Genomic DNA, 17,365 nt, shown 5'->3' with positions numbered 1-17,365 from the left:
GGGACGGAGCCGCGGCAGCGACGCTGGAAGGGCGAAGCCTCCGTCCGGCCGCCCGCACGGAGCTGAGCAGCGCGGAAGGGGCGTCCGCCCGGTTCCTCAGCCTCACTCAGCGGTACCGGTGGCGGGGGCTCAGCTCGGGCGGGGCGCGCTGCTGCCCACCGATGGCGGAGCGCGAGGCGGTGCTTTGCTGCCGCGGGCCGGGAGCTGCAGGAGCCACCCCGGGCGAGCGGCGCCGGGCGCTGCCGCGGTCACTGTGGGGCGGCTGCCCTCAGGCTGGCGGAGGTGCGGGAGCCGCCGAGCTGCAGCCGACTCCCTCGGGCTGCTGCCGCTGCTGCGGGCGGAGGCGGACGAGCGGTTGCGGAAGTGGCTTCGCAGCGTGTTCAGCCTTGCGAGCAGAGAGTGCTCGACATCGCTGGAATGACACGGCTGCTGACTGCCTTAGTGCTCGTGGCTCTTTCTTCCACGCAAACAGATGGAGCGGCATCGCTGAGCAGTAAAACACAGCAATGGCCCGGAGAATGGCGAGCGCAAGGAGCCCGCGGGCTGGATCCTTCTGATGGCACAGGTGCGATCCGCAAACTTAGCCCCTTGTGCCCCTACCCTCCCGACCCCCAGGGGAAATGCTCTCCAGCCTCGAGCTGCTGAAAGACAAAACGTGTGATTTGACACTAGGGTCCAGAAAAGGTTTCCGTTTAGATTAGCAAATGCCTCAATTGTTCTTGGTTACATCCTAGGATCGGTTTTAGGCAGTGACTTTATACTGCTTGTCGGATTTTCTTGTGCAATGATAAGAAAACAGGCAGGTCTGATACTGGTTTTGCTTTTTTTCTACTTCATGTTCCACGAGCTGCTTTTATCCAAGCAATTGTTTTAAAGTTCTACTTTATTTATGGTTCTACTTTTTTTTTTTCTTTGCAGCACCCGTGACTTTTTTTTTTTCTCTAAATCGGCGGTAAATATAGCTGAGTAAAATTACCTTGGTTTTCTTCCTTCTTTTTTAACTGAAATGTTTTTATTGATAATCCTATTTGAATATGCAGGAAAAGTGGGTATGTCCTGTAATATATCCTAGCTTTTCTTGTTTACAGGGTACTCAGAAAATCTGTCTCCCTTAGGGTCCCACAAAATCATTCTCAGTGCAATCTCTGTTAAGGTATGGATTGACAAATAAGCCATCAGTTTAGATATTTGCCTGTGTACCTTTTCCTGTAATTCAGAGCTTGCGTTCTGTGGTTTTTATAAATCTATAAAACATGTAAAAATGGTTTTGCAAGTCTTAATTGTTGAAGGCAGCAAAAAGTGGTTTTAAAGCCTATTCTTGACCAGACAAAGGGGAAAAGTGTGAATTTGATGCTGAACTTGTCATTTCTCATTTGACTTGCCTTGAATTATTTAGGAAGAGAGAGAACTAGAAAAAGAGAGAAATAGAATTGGTTATTGAGCCCTCCTAAAATGCTCCCCGTGATTCTGTGTGGAGCCAAAGTGAAAGGTGATGGAACAGAGCCCTGTGCTTTAGAAGGAAATCAATTTAAACCTGATCTCCACCCAGAGTCTCCCTAACTTCTGTTTTTAAAATGCAAACTAAGTTTAGGAAGTGTTGGAAATTAGTATTTTGGGAAAGAAATGGCAGTTGCACAAACCATTCCATTTCCCAGAGGCTCTGGGAACGATTCATTTTGTAAGCACTGTAACTGCAATCGGTTGGTGGTTCGGGGTTGGAATGTGCACTTGCCCTCCTATAAAGCACTCATACATTTGCATTTCAGTGCTAGGAGTCTTGATAAATTGGAGAAGAGCCCAAGAGACATTTTTCATCCTGAGATACAAAAGGTACGAAGTGACTTTTTTTTGTTTGGTTCTTTTTCTTTATTATTTTCTGGAAATAGAAGTAATTAAGTATAGATACTACTGGTTTGTCTCTTCCAGTAGCAGATAATAATAATAATAATAATAATGTAATACTACTTAAACTGTCTTTATCCATTGAACTGGCCATTTAAATCCAAACTTCTAAACACAAATAAAACCATCATCCTTGTAGAATCTTTAATAGGAGGGGGCTAAAGATACTGGTTTTGTTGACAGGATTTATTGGTTCTGGAAGAGCAAGAGGTAAGTATAAGCCTAACTACTTCTAGCTCACAGACCCGTCCAGTGAATACAGCTTTTTATTTTGATGGGCTTATGATGACTTGGAAATCAATTGCTCATTACAGAAAAAATAAGTAATGTTTTTTTGAACATGACAGCAAAATAACTTTAAGCACCAACTTAACAATAATAGAGCAGCAATTTAAGTTAATGATTTGATGCTATACTATCAAAGTTTAAAGGAAAATTGTTATGTATTGGGAGATGGTATAAAATGTACGTTCTAATGCGTAGGATGTATACAAAGATATGTACATACGTGAAAGTCCTTGGAGGAAACAAATTCTTATGTCTTCTGTTTGACTGTTTATCATACAATATCTGGTTTTATTTCCCAGGGATCGGTGAATTTTAAATTTGGAGTCCTCTATGCTAAGGATGGTCAGCTTACAGATGATGAAATGTTCAGTCATGGTGAGTTTTTCACCTTCTCCTTAATTGTTTTGCTCATCCGAAAAGAAAAAAAAAAGCAATATTTAAAAAAAAAAAGGTATGTTTATTATTTGTTACCCTGTTCTGTCCGTTTCCTCAGTATTTGCTGGAGCTCTGCTTACCCAAGCTTTGGGTAAAACAAGCTTTGGGTTCCTTCTGTCCCACTGGGAGTTGCCCAATTTGGTTGCATCTGATGAAATTCACCCTGGGACCTTACAGAACCAGCTCAAACTATGTGAGAGCCATTCGCAGCTCTCTCAGGACACCCGGAGGAGGATGGGTAATGTTTCTGAGCATCTGGCAAGTGTACTTATATCAAAACTCAGCCTGTGAATTTTCTGGGGAAAACCCTTCTGTATCCTGAAGAGTTCCTCAAACTCTGTTGAGGATCCAGTTATCAGTTGCTCACCTGGATGGTTCCAGCTCCTCAAGTTAACACTTGTACTCTTGCCCTGTAGTTTATATCTATTGTAGTTTTGTTATTTTGCAAGATTTTATGTCTTTGGAAAATAATGTGCATTTCACTCTTTGGACCCTCTCAGATCATTCTTTGGTGCAGCACCACCTAATGGGACACTTGGCTGCTGTGCTGAAGGGCTTGGTTACTAGAATTGTAAAACCTGGAGAGTTTGTAAGTCTTCTGACCCCAGGGAGGTATCACGCTTTGTTTACTGTTGCTCTGTTTGTTAGGTGCTGCTTCTCGTCAGAAGTATTAACTTCAAACTGCCCTGTTCTTTTTTTAACTTTTTTTCCTGGTTCTCTCCATAGGGCAGGGAAAGACTCTCGTATCCTGGTCATCAGACTCAGTGCTGTCTGAGAAGATACAGAGACTGAAAAAATCATAAGAGGCAAATATGACTGCAGAGGAAACAAACTGGAGAGAACAAAAGGTGATATTGTTATCCTTACCCTCTATTAGAAACATCCACTGTGCTCTGATGCCGGTAGCTGCCAGGGGCTTGTTAGGTCTTTTTAGGCAGGTGTAGGTGTTCACTTGTAGGTTTTCTGTCTGGACGAGTCAATTCAAACTTTGCTAAGCTTATATTGGAAAATTACTCTCTAGATCAGTCCAGCATGACATTTTTGAATGTTGTAAAAAAAACATGTTACTTGGAAATCGCTAATGATGAGAAGCTTTAGGGAAAAATAAGATTTTGGGGTCGGGAGATACGGGAAGAATTTTGTGGGGACGTTAGACTGGCGTAAAGCCCGCTTTAAGCTGGACTGGCACACTTGCAGATCCCCTATCAAACAGTAGTGCTTAGATTAGCCTGGGTGCTGCCCATTGTTTCTGTAGAAATAAATGTTTCCTGGTCTTCAGAAGTAAGCTGCTTTGAAAACCTGGAAGTTGCAGTACAGTGACAATCCACGTGCTTCGGATTAAAAGGAGATTTCAGAAGGGTGATAGGCTTTTGTCTTTTCCTACAAGTCCATGTAATCCTATGGAGGAGTTTTTAATTGCGTGTTGCCGAGTCATCCATCAGAGCCCTGTTGTACCGATCATCATACAAATACAAAAGAAAAAAATCAGACCCTGTCCCAGCCACTTAGAGCCCAGACCATTATTTCCTCAGGCTGCCCTCTGTGTGCCATTAATACTCACCACGGGAGTGAGCTGAGGATTGTTGCAGCTGTTGGGAACAAACTACTTCTCGTCACACAGAAATACGACGCCTCAGCCAGCGCCTCTCTGCTCTCGTCTCCTGAATCTCCAGCAGAGGAGTTCCGGTCCATCCGGGTGTGCGTAACGCAGTTCCCGATGGTCTGAACGCGCTGAGCAGTGCTCAGCTGATGTGGGGGGTTCAGGGAAGGCAGAGTGTGCATTATCATCTTCCTGAACCTACAGATAAATCAAGGTGAGAAGCCATAGGGTGGAAATCAGTCACATACATGCTAAATAAAACTTGCAGCTTTTTTTAAGGATTGTTTCTGCTTGTTCTTTGTTGTGCTTCTGTGCTTAGAAAGCGTCCCTTGAAAATCAGTTCAATTCATCACTTGAAACTTTGTTTGCAGACCCTCACTGAGCAGAATTTGTTGCAGACTCGGTGCACGCTGTGCTGACCTCCTGGGAGTGTGAGGAGCTTGAGCGTGCTACTTTGTACTTTAGGACACTCTGAGGTATTTATTCCTTTTGGGATCCACAATGAGAATTCCCAAGGGAGGTCGTAATAAGGTATGACATTGGAAAAAAGCCTGTGTCCTTGGAATGTTGTTGTTGTCATCAAAAGTTAATTTTTTCTTCTTCCTTAGCCAGTAGTCAGCTTTTTGCTTTATTTTTTGTGGTATCAGTATTTGATTGTTTAAAAAATTGCTTCAAAATAACTGCAGTGGCTGGCCACCAGGACCTTGTTCAGATTTGCCTATTTGCTTGTAGCTAAAACGTTTCCATATTGTTTATCATTCTATTTAAGAAACTGCTGCCCAGTCAACTAAGAACTGAATATCTATCTGTCTAGGACATGGGGAGAGGATTTAGGTCATGTCTTTGTTTCCAGAAAAAAGTTCCAGTGTAGTTTCTAACTAGAGGAAAAGGGGGGGTGAAGACTCGGGGCTCTGATGCCGTTGGGGTCACTCCGAGGTCCCCAGGAGAGGGAGCCCCACTGCGGTGCAGGAGCAGGTATGTTATCACGTACTAGAGAGCAAATGATAAATAGAAATAGGAAAATTATAAATATAAAAATATTTTTTAAATCGTTAAAGAAAGCAGGGTTTTTTACTTGTCAATAGGCAGGGTTTTGATTATAAAAATTATAAATACAAACAATATGAAGGTAGAAATTTAAGTATAGAAATATATCATAAATACAGATAAAGTTTAATATAGAAGAAATAATCAGTTGCAGCAGTAGATACGATACATAATATAAATAATAATTTAAATACATGTCTAGAATTTTATAGATCTATGTAATTATTAATTGCATCAAAAGAAACTATAAATGTGAATATAATTATACAAAGTATAAAAATATTTCGATATCGTTTAAAAGAAGGGGTTTTTTGTATTTATTTGGTTAGAGATGGGGTTTTTATTTGGATTAATAGAAGTATTCTAGAAATATAAATCTAACTATAGAAATATACAATCAATATAGAAAGATATTTCTAAAAACACAACCGAACGACGCCGCCTTCGGGGGAATCGCACGAGCTCGGCCGAAGCAAGGCGAGACCGGCCGAACCTGACGACCTCGAGCGAACCGAGGCGAGGCTTCCGAGGCTGCCTGAAGCGAAGCGAGCCGAGCTCAGGCGAAGCGAGCCTGCTGCTCTCGTGCGCGCTAATTAGCGCGAGTGCGGTCACAGCCTAATGAGCTCCTGTCCGAGCCCGCGCTCCCGGTCGTGTCCGCGCCATGGCCGGGCCGCCCGAGGGACGCGGCAGCGGGAGAGCCCCGAGCCGGGCGAGCTTAACGTGAGGCGGCGGCGCTTGCCCGCCCTCAGGGAGCCGAGCCGAGCCGAGGCGCGCCGAACGCACAGAGCGGCCCGGAGTTGGGCCGAAGCGAGCCGAGGCGCGCCGAAGAGGCGAATGCAGGCGACAATAGCGGAGTTTAGCCGACAATAGCTGAATTTAGCCGAACAGCCGACTCTAGCCGAGTGTCTCCGGAGCGAGCCGAGCTCCGCCGAGCGCAGCATTCCGGGCACGGCGAGGCGCCGGGCCGGGCTCGGGGTGCAGCCGGGGCTCTGGGAGGCTTCCCCGCCTGTCCCTCTCTCTACCCCTCCTTCCTTCTCCCCGTATTCGCCCTCTCTCGCTCCCTTTCCCCCATTCCCTCTCCCCCCACAAACCCGGCTCCTTCCTGTCCTGTCCCTAGCCAGCTACTCCCTTCTGTTCCCCCTCTCTCCTTCCTCTGCCCAGCTTCCCTGTACCCCCGTCCCGGGCTTTCCCTTCCCGTCCCGCTTTCCTCCACAGCCCGACCTCCCTCCCCGCCCTTTCTCATGCCCTGCTCTCGCTCCTCTCTTCCCGTGCCCCCTTTCCTTCTTTGCCCTGCAGCCGCGGGGCTCGGGCTGCCGGAGAATAAAGCCCCGAGGGCCGGAGCCCGGCGCCCCTCGGCCCTTGCAGGAGTCCCCGCGCGGGGCCGGAGGCTCTCGGCGGATCCCCCCGTGCCGCTCAAGCAGCCCGGCCGACAGCGCCGGAGCTGCGGCTTTGCCGGCATCGCGCTGAGAGCGGCCCCCGCTCTGTGCCGGGCCGTCCCCGCCGTCTGTGCCGCTCCCTCTCTCGCTGCCCCTGGCCCGTGACAGCGAGGCTGGGCAGGAACCTCAAGCCTTCTGGGGGCTGCCCCCGCTTTCTTGTTGCAGCAGAATCCCTTGCTGGGGCCATGCACGTGTGGGAAGGGCTTGGGGGAAGCGCTGCGCTGCTGTCCAGGGCAGTCGGACTCGTCCTGAGCCTTCTTTGGGGGTCAGGAAAAGGGGGGGTGAAGACTTGGGGCTCTGATGCCGTTGGGGGCACCCCAAGGTCCCCAGGAGAGGGAGCCCCACTGCGGTGCAGGAGCAGGTGGGGGGCGGGCGAGGCGGGGTGGGGGGGGGGGGTGACGCTGGGCGCCGTCCCCCAGAGGGACCCAAAGCTGCCACCAAATGCACTGGGAGGGGTGAGTGGGTGTAGAATGCTAAAACCTGGCAAGGTATTCGGTTTTCTAGGTATTGCTAAAGAATAGGAATTTGTCTCTAAATTCAACTGGGGAGAAGCCCTCTCTATGCACTCATTTGTTTACAGGAATGTAGGAAGCTCCGACTGGAGATGGGTAGTAGTTCTGAAGATATTAAAGATAACGTTTTTATCTAGGAACGGACTGAGCTGTGCCCTGAAACCCTCAGAACAGCTGCAGGGGCTGAAGGCGATAGGAAGGGCTCTCTGACACCTTTTGCCTCCGTTCTCTGCCAGTGCCCAAATCGTGTCGCAGTCCCGGAAGAGGCGCTTGTCATCCAGAGAGCCAAAAGGAAGACGTGTAAAATCCCAGCTCTGCCTTGTGTTTTGTGTGGGTTTTTTACTTCGTATTTATGTCATTCCAGAGAGCAAGGAAAGAAGAAATGTGACCGGTTCCCACTATTGCTGTGTGAAGGCTTTTTTGAACGGCTGCTGTATTTATATTCTCTTTTTCCACTCCAAGCTTGACTTTTCCCCTCGTTTTTCGAGCTCTGCTGCATTGGGTGTCCCAAGGAGGGCGGGGTTCCTCAGCAGGGCTCTTAGGAGGTGGCGCCGATTCTGCTTTTTCTGAAGGCGTATCAAAGCGTGCTACCAGAATGACAGTTTTCGGCATTGGAAAGCTTTCCCTCAATGCCATCAGTGCACGTACGTGTCTGAATTGTGGAAGCAGACGGACTAAGAAAAGCCAACACCCGTAGCAGATTTCTGTTGGCTCTGTGTCTGTGAGAAGCGGGCTGTGTGCTGGACAGGGAGAGGCGCTGTTGGAGAGTGGCATCAGCGCCAGGTGTGAGCTGTGAGGATGATGGGGGGCTCGGAGCAGCGCCAGGTGTGAGCTGTGAGGATGATGAGGGACCGACTCCTGCCGGGGGGAGGCTGTTTTAGGGGGAGGCTTTGCCTCGGGTCCCTTTTGCATGGAGCTGCTGAGTAGAGGGGTTCATGGGGGGGCTCCCGGGGCTGTCTCATAGAAGGACTGTGAGAGCTTCTCGCAGCGTCTGGGGGAGCACCTGGATACGCGCTTGGATACGCGGAGCATCGTTTAAAGGAGCTGCCGAGGGACGAATCTTTGTGCCGGGAAGCAGCAGCCGAACAGGTGAACGCGTGTGGATTTGAAGCGGGGACTTTTGTCCTTTCCCTTTTCAATTTGATCTTGCCAGTCCCCCCTCCCCGGTTCCCCAGGAACAAAAACGGAGCTTGTGAAGACAAAAGAAATGAAGGAGAGGCAAGCAGCTACTCTCCTAATATTGTCTGTGTTTGAACTGGGGGGGGATCCACCTTCACTTGCGGTTTTAAGGGTGTTGATTGAAGGAAAACCTGCCTTTTCCCGGCTGTTAGTGGTATCCCAGGGGTGAGAGGGAATCCCTGCGTTCCATTTGAACGGGAATGGGAAAAGTATTGTTGTCATCTGATGGGTTTGATTTGAAGGCAGCCAGCCCATTTTCATCATCCTAAGGTTTAAATTGAGGGGACAGCACTGGTGTCCCTCCTTTTCAAGGGTTTGAATTGAGGTCAAAATCCCCCTTTCCACATCGCTTGAAGGATTTCATTGGAGGAAAGCCCCTTCCTTTCTGCTCTCCTAGGGGATGAACTTGAAGGGGAGAACACATTTCTTTGCCCTTGTTGAAGCGAGGTGAGCCCCGCCTGCGGCGTCAGTTTCGGGGTTCAGTTGCGGGAAGCCGCAGCTCTGGCAGCGTTTGCAGGGCTGCAGTCGGGGCTGTGCCGCTGCATTTGAGGGCGCTTCTTGTGGCCGCGGCCCGGCCCGGGACGTTCCCGCTCGGGAGCGCTGCCGGCACGGCCCGGGCGGTTGCCGAGGCGCACGGGGAATTTGGCGCGGCAGTGGCGGAGCCGCTTTGCCGGTGCTAGCCGCCGTGCGGAGCCGAGGGCAGCTGGCGCCGGGCCGGCAGAGGGCGGCAGAGGCGGCGCGGGCGCTGCTGCGCCGACCCGGCCGGTGCCGTCCGCTCCGGGCGCGGGGCTCGGGCGCCGCCGGGGCCTCCCAGGCGGGGGGGGGGGTGTGTCCGGGGCGGTGCCGCCCCTGCGTGCCGGAGCAGCCGCTTTGCCGCCGGGAGCCGAGCTCCGTCCGGGGCCGGCAGCGCGGGGTTCAGCTGCCGCAAGTTCTTGGATGTCGTGGTTCGGAGGTGCTTTGTAGGGATCGATCGCACGGTTTTGTTTTGGTCGCAGTGGGTGTGCGCTAAGGGATAAGGCGTTCTTCCTGACCGGTACGGTTCTCGGTTCAGGTGGTGACGATAAAGGTTTGGTTTGAATTGAGTTCTGTAGTCGGATACTTTTTTTGCCGGGCTATTATGTTTTTAAAGGCGTGCAATGGTTTTTACTGGTCGTTGCGTGAAGCAGCGGCTCGGATTTTAATTCTGTCGCGGTGGCTTTTATTAGCGTGAGTGTGTAGTGTTTGTTTCGGTGGGTTCGAGGTGGCGTCGTGTTAATAGCAGCGGGGTTTTTAAAATCTCTATAATTGCATTTGTGTTTATCGTCTTCCAGGGCTTTTATTTATTTGGTTTGTTTGATTGTAGTGTATGTTTTATTGTTACGGATCATTTGGGAGATATTGTTTATGGTTACGTTTCTCTTTAGGCTTTGTGTTTATTTCTGGGTGGTATTTTTATTTTGATAGAATGAGGCTCTATGCGTTTATTCTTCAGTTGACAATATTTTTTTTTGTTGTAAATTAAAGTTGATTTGGTTTGGGATTTTTTTTGGTTTTTTTTTTTTTTTACAAATGTATTTTTTTTCTTTTTTTTTCATTTTTTGTTGTCCTTTGACATATTTGGTTGTTGTTGATCAGTTTTATTTTTGGGAACGTGGGTATTTATATGGTGGGTCTTTTTAAGTAGTTTTTTTTATTTGGGTAGTTATTTTCTTATTTTTTAGTGGTTGAGATTTTTTTTTTCTATTTCGTTGATTAGTTCGCTTTCTAAAGCTCTTTTGACAGAGTATTGCTTATTCTTTGAGTTAGTGTAGATGTAGAATTTTGGTTATTTTTTTAATAACGTTCAGGGTCAGTGGCACTGTTTGGAGTTGAGTAAATTGGTTTGGGTTTTTTTAGAGGTTTTTGTGATTTGCTGTGTGTGTTTCTCTAGGGTTTTCTTTTAGTTTGGTTCCATTTTTCTGATGTGATGAGAACTGTTAGTGAAAAGAGTGTTGTGTGTTTTTTTTCGCTGGCAGTTGTTGGGCTGGTGGAGGTATCTTGATGGTTTTGGAAGATATTGGTGGGAATTCGATGCTGTTTGTTTTGTCATTGTATCTAGGAATTGGATTTTAAATGTAAAATTCCAAGGATAGCTATATTTAAACAAAACAAGTAGATGTGTAGAAATGGGAATAAACTTTTATTTTGATCTATTCGGTCTATATTTAAAATTTAAGAGGTAACATAAGTCATGATATATTCCAATAAGATATTGTATTTTTTAATAGAGTATTATGTATGTTTATAGATATATCAATAGAGGTGATAAATATAAACACAACTCAAACGAAATTTTAAATATAGAAATGTATTGTGAATCTATGCAGATATAGATATAAAATTATTAAAGAATTGTAAATATAAAGTGACATAAATCCATACAACACGTAATACAAGTGATACTGTATATATCTTATTATAATATATTATAGGAAATAGCTATAAAATAGCTATAAATATAATACATCACTATGATATAATATATAAAACATTATAGATATGGTAAATATAAACACAACAATATTTTTTAAAGTATTTTAAAATAAAGGATGGTTTTGGGTTTTTTTTGGCAAAAGCAGGTTTTTTTTATAAAAACTACAAATACAAATAATATGAAGGTAGAAATCTAATTGTAAAAATATTTCATGAATACATCAAGATTGATATAAAAATTGAAAATATTAGAAAAAATAAGTTGTAGCAGTAGATATGGTACATAATAAAAGTAATAATTTATCTATATTATGTGAATAATATATATATTATATGTAATTATGAATATAATGCATCAGTATAAACTGTGAATATAAATGTGAATATAATTATGCAAGCTATAAGTATAAAACTATTTCAATATAGTTTAAAAGAAGGGTTTTTTAGTATTTGTTTGGTTAGAGATGGGATTTTTTTTTTTTGGAATAATAAAAGTATGATAGAAATCTAAGTCTAAGTATCGAAATATACAATCAATATATAATGATATTTATAAAACCACAAAATATAAATAAATACAGATAATAGGAATAGACATAATAGATTGTATAAATGACATAACACATCAATGTCCGGTATAAATATGCGTGTGAATATAACCAGGAAAACTCTAAATATAGAATTTATTTAAAGAAGGTTTGAAAGAAAGGGAGCTAGTTTGGTTCTTGTTGGGTAAGAGGCAGGTTTTTGGCATTTATTTTTAGAGGAGTTTTTTGGGGGGGATCGCCCCTGTTCTTTTTTGCCGCCTTGGCTGCCCGCAGCCCCAAGGCGCGCAGCGCCCCCATCTGGGGTGGGCGGCAGTGCTGCTGCCTTGTGGGCAGAGCGCGGTACTGCAGCCCGCCACCGCCAGGCAGCCCTCTTGGGTGTGGCGGATTTTGTTTGACCTTCTCAAAATGGCGGCCAAAAGGGCGGGAAAATGGAGGACCCGGGTCTGTGTATCCGGACTGCCTGCACGGAACACCAACGCCAGCGCGGCCCCGGCGGGATTTTCTGTTGCGTTTCAGGTGTACCCAACACGGGCTGTGGGCTCAGCGGTGCCGCGGGCGGGCGTATTTCAGCGGGTTTCTGACAGGCATCTGAGTAACCGCCTCTCTTGACCGGGGGGGGGGGGGGGGGGTCCTCTCTTGGCTGCCATCTTGGGAGCGGCAGGTCGCCAATGTCGCGGACTTTCTTTGACCTTCTTAAGGTGGTGGCCAAAAGGGCGGGAAAATCGCGGACCCCGGTAAGTATGCCGCCCTGTGGCCAGAGAGCGGTACTGCAGCCCCCCGAGGCAGCGCCCTGCCCCTCGCCGCTGGGTGCCGGGGGCTGGGCAAGGCCGCGGCTGCCGAGCGGGGGGCGGGTGGGAGCGGGGGGCGGGCGGGAGCGGGGGGCGGGCGGGAGCGAGCGGTGGGCGGGGCGGGGTCGGTAAATGGCCGGGAGGGGTGAAGGACGTTCAGGAGTGCAAAAGGGACACGATGGCTGAGAAGAATGGCCGGGGGGGGGCGGCCCGGCGGTGCCGCTTTCGGCGGAGGTGTGGTCGCAGTGCTCCACGGGCCGGGGGCAGTGAGCGGGGGCAGGCGAGCGCTGTCGGAACAGGGCTGCACCGCCCGAGCCCGCGCACGCCCCTCTCCAGGCGGTGGAAGCGACGGCGGGCCAAAACATCCTGGCGGGGTGGCGGCGGGCAGGCGGCGCAGGAGGCGGAGCGGGGTCGTGGCGCTGCCCACCCTTTCTGCCGCCAGCTTTGCAAGGTCAGACCAGTCGCCCGTCCCGTCCCGCCGCCTCCCGGTCTCTGTAAACTTCTCTCTGGCTTCCCACTTCTCCGTGCTGGAGAGTGGGAGAAAGGTCCCTGCTGGTTGCCGTGTCCTCGGTGGGCAGAGAGCTCTGACCTTGGCCGGATGGGCTGCTGAGTATTGGATCAATGGGGATGTGCTTTTATGCATTTAGTGACCTTTACAGGTTTCTTTCACCGTTTTTTTCAGTTCACAGAATCATGGAATAATTCAGATTGTAAGGGGCTCTAAAGATCACCTCATTCCAAGGCTGCTGCCGCCGTGGGCAGGGACGTGCTTCCATAGAGCAGCTTGCTCAGAGCCTCATCCCAGAGCACCAATGGGCCTTGAACACTTGCAGGGACTTGTGTTAATGAGCAGTCAAGTAGAGCAGGGAACATTAGAAAAGAATTGTTTCTGAGCTGCTGTTCACCAGCACGTGTTTCCCCTTTCCGGCAGAGTGCAGCCGCCCAAGAAGGGATTTTTTGCGGCTCAGCCAGATGTGCTCCTGCTTCCCACCCAGACGCTGAGACGGAGCTGAGTTTGCATTCCAATGTCTTGGAACAGAGGCTCATGGGAAGTTTTCTCAGCTATCTAAGGCACAGAGCCCTAGAGCTAAGTAAGCCTTAGCTGCTGCATGCTTGCTGTGAGCCTTGAGGTGAGTGTGCATCATTGCGGGCTTGGGATTGATTGAAATGCGCTAAGGAAACCAGCTCTGGGGAGGGAGGGAGGGAGGGAGGGAGAGAAATGCTCTCTTAACATGTGCCAATTCTTCTGTCAAACTCATCACGGCAGGACAGTGTTCAGACTGAAAGTGTAAGAAGATGTGGAGTGAGACAGAGAATCTGACAGGAGCACCGGACTCACAAGTGCACGAATTTTGCTTTTGGCTTGGATTTAAACTCAGAAGTTGTAAGGAATTTGGGAAGGAGAAGGGACATTTCAGAAGGAGAAGAAGAAAAAGAAGTTGTTGTTGTTACAGCCCTGGCAAAATCTTTGGTTCTAGCTAATAAAGGAAGTTAGTTGAAATAAAAAAAAAGAAAAAAACATGGGTTTTTTTTCCTTCACTGTTCTATTCGTTGGTGGTATATGGTGTGTTGTTTTATTTCTTGGTCTTATTAACTCTGTGTAAATAGTTTTTTGAGTGAAGCTAACTTTCTGGACAGGTTGGTTTGTATTTGAGGTAGGATTAATTTCAAGAGGTTTCTTTCCTAGACTTCTGATAGGTATTACTGGGATTTTGGTTTTGTTTACTGTATGTATCAAGAGAGAGATTTGGTAGGGCCAGCTGGGCTGCTGGAGTTTTGGGTGTTAATTTATTAGATGGCTTTTGTTAAATGCAGTTTTGAATTGTTGAAAGGGTTTTTAATGTAGTGGTTTTAAGGTGGTTTTTAAGAATTGATTGTATTGTTTCATGTTGTTTGTAGTTGGTGTCTGATAAGGGATATGGTGGAACGTCTTGAACGTTCTGGTTTTAGCATTCCTAAGTTCCAATTTCTTTCTGCTTTGCTGTTTTGTTTCTGGTTTTCTTTTCGGGGACAGGGGCATTTGTACGGTGGGTTTCTAGAGGCAATATGTCTTTCAATTTGGGTTGTGATATTTTTTAGTATTTTAATAATTTTGATTTTTTTTATTTTCATGCTTTTAATGAGTTGTTTTAAAATTTTGAAGATAACCTTTATAGATTATTGGTTATTATTTGTGAGTTAGCATAAAGGTAGAGCTTTGGGGGCTTTTTTTAGTAATGTTTAGGGTCAGTTGTAGGGTTTTGAGTTTAGTGAGTTGGTTGGATTTAATTTTTAATGGGTGTTTGTTTTTACTAGCAGTTCTGTCATTTTCAATGTGCATCTGAGTTTTTTGGGTTTTTGAGCCATTGGTTTAGGAGGAAGTTTATGATGAGAATGTACGGAGCTTTTGGGCTAGTTATAGTGGGATTTAAAATTTCTTTACAGTTAGGTTGATTTGAGATTTTCTTAGGGTTAAATGTTGTGGGGTCTTTGTTCTGTTAGTACTAGAAATAGGTTTTGTTTGGATATGCTGCGATGGGATGAGCGTGGGCTGCGTACCGGTGCTGACGAAGGTGCAGTATTTTTGTGGTTCTGATGCGTTGGGTTAATGAATTGATATGGTCTAATATATAGATTAAGGTAGAAGTAAATATAAATATAAAAATAAATATAAAATGATAGTTGTAAACATAAATATAGAAAACAAATAGATAAACACATAAAACTATATAGTATATTATTGTAACATATGATAATGTATAGAAATTATAGTCTATTCTATATATATACAAAGGTGTATAAAGATAGGTTGTAAATATAAAAATATTTAGGTAGAGTTAAAAGAAATGGGGGATTTTTTGGTTTTTATTAGGTTTATAGGCTGGGGTTTTTTTTATAAATAGAAATAATATGAAAATAAAAATCCAGATATACAAATATATAACATATATACTGATATCTCTAAATATTTAATATAAATAAATAGAAGTAAAAGAATATATAGGATATAAAAATAATATATCTATTATTATATTAAAAGGTATTTTCTCTAATATATATAATACCTACAAATATAATAAATAAAAATTATAAATGTAAATGTGAATAGAATTATGAAAAATAAAATTATTTTTAGAATTTTAAATATGGTTGAAATAAAGGGCTGTCTTTGGTTTTTATTTGGTTACAGGCAGGGGTTTTATTTGAAATAATAGCAGTATTATAGAAATGTGAATCTTAAGATAGAAATCTATCATAAGTATAGAAAGAGAAATTATGAAAATATGGATATAAATTTAAATCTAAATCTATGTAAGTAATATGAAGTAGTATAGAATATAAATGACCTTATACGGCAATATAAATGATAAATGGGAATAGAAATATAAAAATATGTAAATATAGTTTGAAAGAGAAGGAATTTCTTGGCTTTTATTCTAATAGAGGCAGGGGTTTTATTTTAACTAATACAAGTGTTACAAAAGTAAAAATCTTAACACAGAAATAGATAATCAATAAATCAAAATACGTATAAAAATATATAAGTATGTCCTTGCAATAGATGTAATAGAGAATGTAAATTTATTTTTAAATTGACATTTATAGAGATAAATGTATAAGTAAGCAATACACATTATAAATATAAATGTGAATATAAATACGAAAACATAGCGGTAAAATCTTTTTAAATATTGTCTAAAAGAAAGGGTTGGGTTTTTTTTGGTTCTTATTGGGTTAGAGGCAGGGTTTTTATTTTAAATATTATGAATATAGATATTACTCTTACCCGTTTCTAAATATTGACATAGATAATCAAGATATAAATATATATATAAATATAAGTAAATATAAAATATAAGTAAATATAAATAATAGGAAGAGTTGTAATATAGAATACAAATAACAGTATACATTGACATATATTTTAAATGTAAATCTGAATATGAACCTGAAAAATACAATTTTTAAAAAGATTGAAATACAGTTGAAAACAAAGGGGTACTTTTTGGCTTTAATTTGGGTAGAGGCAGGGGTTTTATTTTAAATAATGTAAGCATTACAGAAGAAAAAATCCTAACAAATATATACTTACTATGTAAAAATATGTATAAAAATATAGAAATAAATTTAAGTACTACGGATAGATGGAATATAGAATATAAATTTATTTATAAATAGAAATGTATAAATATACATCAATATATATTATACACTAAAGAGAGTGTATTTCACATATTAATATGAAAGAAATAGAAGTGAACTTGCCCAGCCCTACAATTCTTTAATCTTTGAATGGTTATATAAGCTCCTTGGCACCTGGCATTTGTAAGTCCATGCAACTGTGCAGAATTTGCACTATGAGATGATGCCAAATGAGTCACGGCGGTAGATTAACTAGGACATGCAAAGCAGAGAGGAGGGAATGAGAGCACAAGAAGAGGGTACAATCTCCTTTTTTTCTGCAACAGGGCTAAAACCGTAGAAATCAAAATGAACACAAATCCTAGGGGTAGGAACTAGGGGTAGTTCTTGCAAAAAACAAAGACTTCTTTTTGTGTTCACAGATCACAGCAAAATGCGGATGACAAAACCAGGCCATTAAGTCACATACAGTATGAAGCAGTATGAAAGAGGAAAGCAGCTGAGAGCGTCAACCCTGCTGAGTGGTCTCAGTATTCCTCTTGACATTAGCAGAAATTTGAAATGAGGCTCTGAAAATTACAAAGGAGGCAGAAGAAAAGGGAGCAATGACTCCTCTGGCATAGTGTTTCCTAACAGGGATCTTCAAAATATAAAGATTGTATCATCCTTTCAACTGAAGGAAGGTATTAAAACAACAGGAAGGAAATGGCATCACATGCTAGAAAGACTCTGGGCAGTGTACTTCTAGACAGAAAGGCCACTGATGGAAAACCGACTAAACTGGCACCAATGCAGCAGCATTTAAAGCCCAAAAATACCCACCGCTTCACTCTTTGCCATTCCGTTCATATGGACACAGCAGCTCTGCAACATTCCTACTGATCATCTCCTTGGCAAACTGGGAGTGAGTCTCCCTAGTGATGCAGAGTCCCCAGGCAGGTGCAGAGGAGAGCTGCTTTTTTGCAAAAACCAGGCTTTTGAAGCACTCAGGCCTTTATCAGTTCCATAGCTTTAAGCCATAACAAAATTCATTCAACCAACCATCATACACCACGCT

General features: G+C 44.2%; 1 long non-coding RNA gene across 2 annotated transcripts; it reads left to right on the top strand.

Moving 5' to 3' along the window:
* The first annotated feature begins 354 nt into the window (after positions 1 to 354).
* Positions 355 to 4,503, top strand: LOC136569552 (uncharacterized). Of its 2 annotated transcripts, XR_010785381.1 has the most exons (6): positions 355 to 565; positions 1,089 to 1,153; positions 1,767 to 1,830; positions 2,490 to 2,565; positions 3,352 to 3,473; positions 4,158 to 4,503. It is a non-coding gene; the product is annotated as an uncharacterized lncRNA (long non-coding RNA). The 2 variants fall into 2 exon arrangements; XR_010785380.1 differs by having other exon boundaries at positions 2,490 to 3,473.
* Positions 4,504 to 17,365: the final 12,862 nt, after the last annotated feature.

Source organism: Molothrus aeneus, unplaced genomic scaffold (assembly GCF_037042795.1).
Source record: "Molothrus aeneus isolate 106 unplaced genomic scaffold, BPBGC_Maene_1.0 scaffold_102, whole genome shotgun sequence".
In the NCBI taxonomy this organism is placed as follows: domain Eukaryota; kingdom Metazoa; phylum Chordata; class Aves; order Passeriformes; family Icteridae; genus Molothrus; species Molothrus aeneus.
This window is presented reverse-complemented; position numbering and strand designations above follow the sequence as displayed.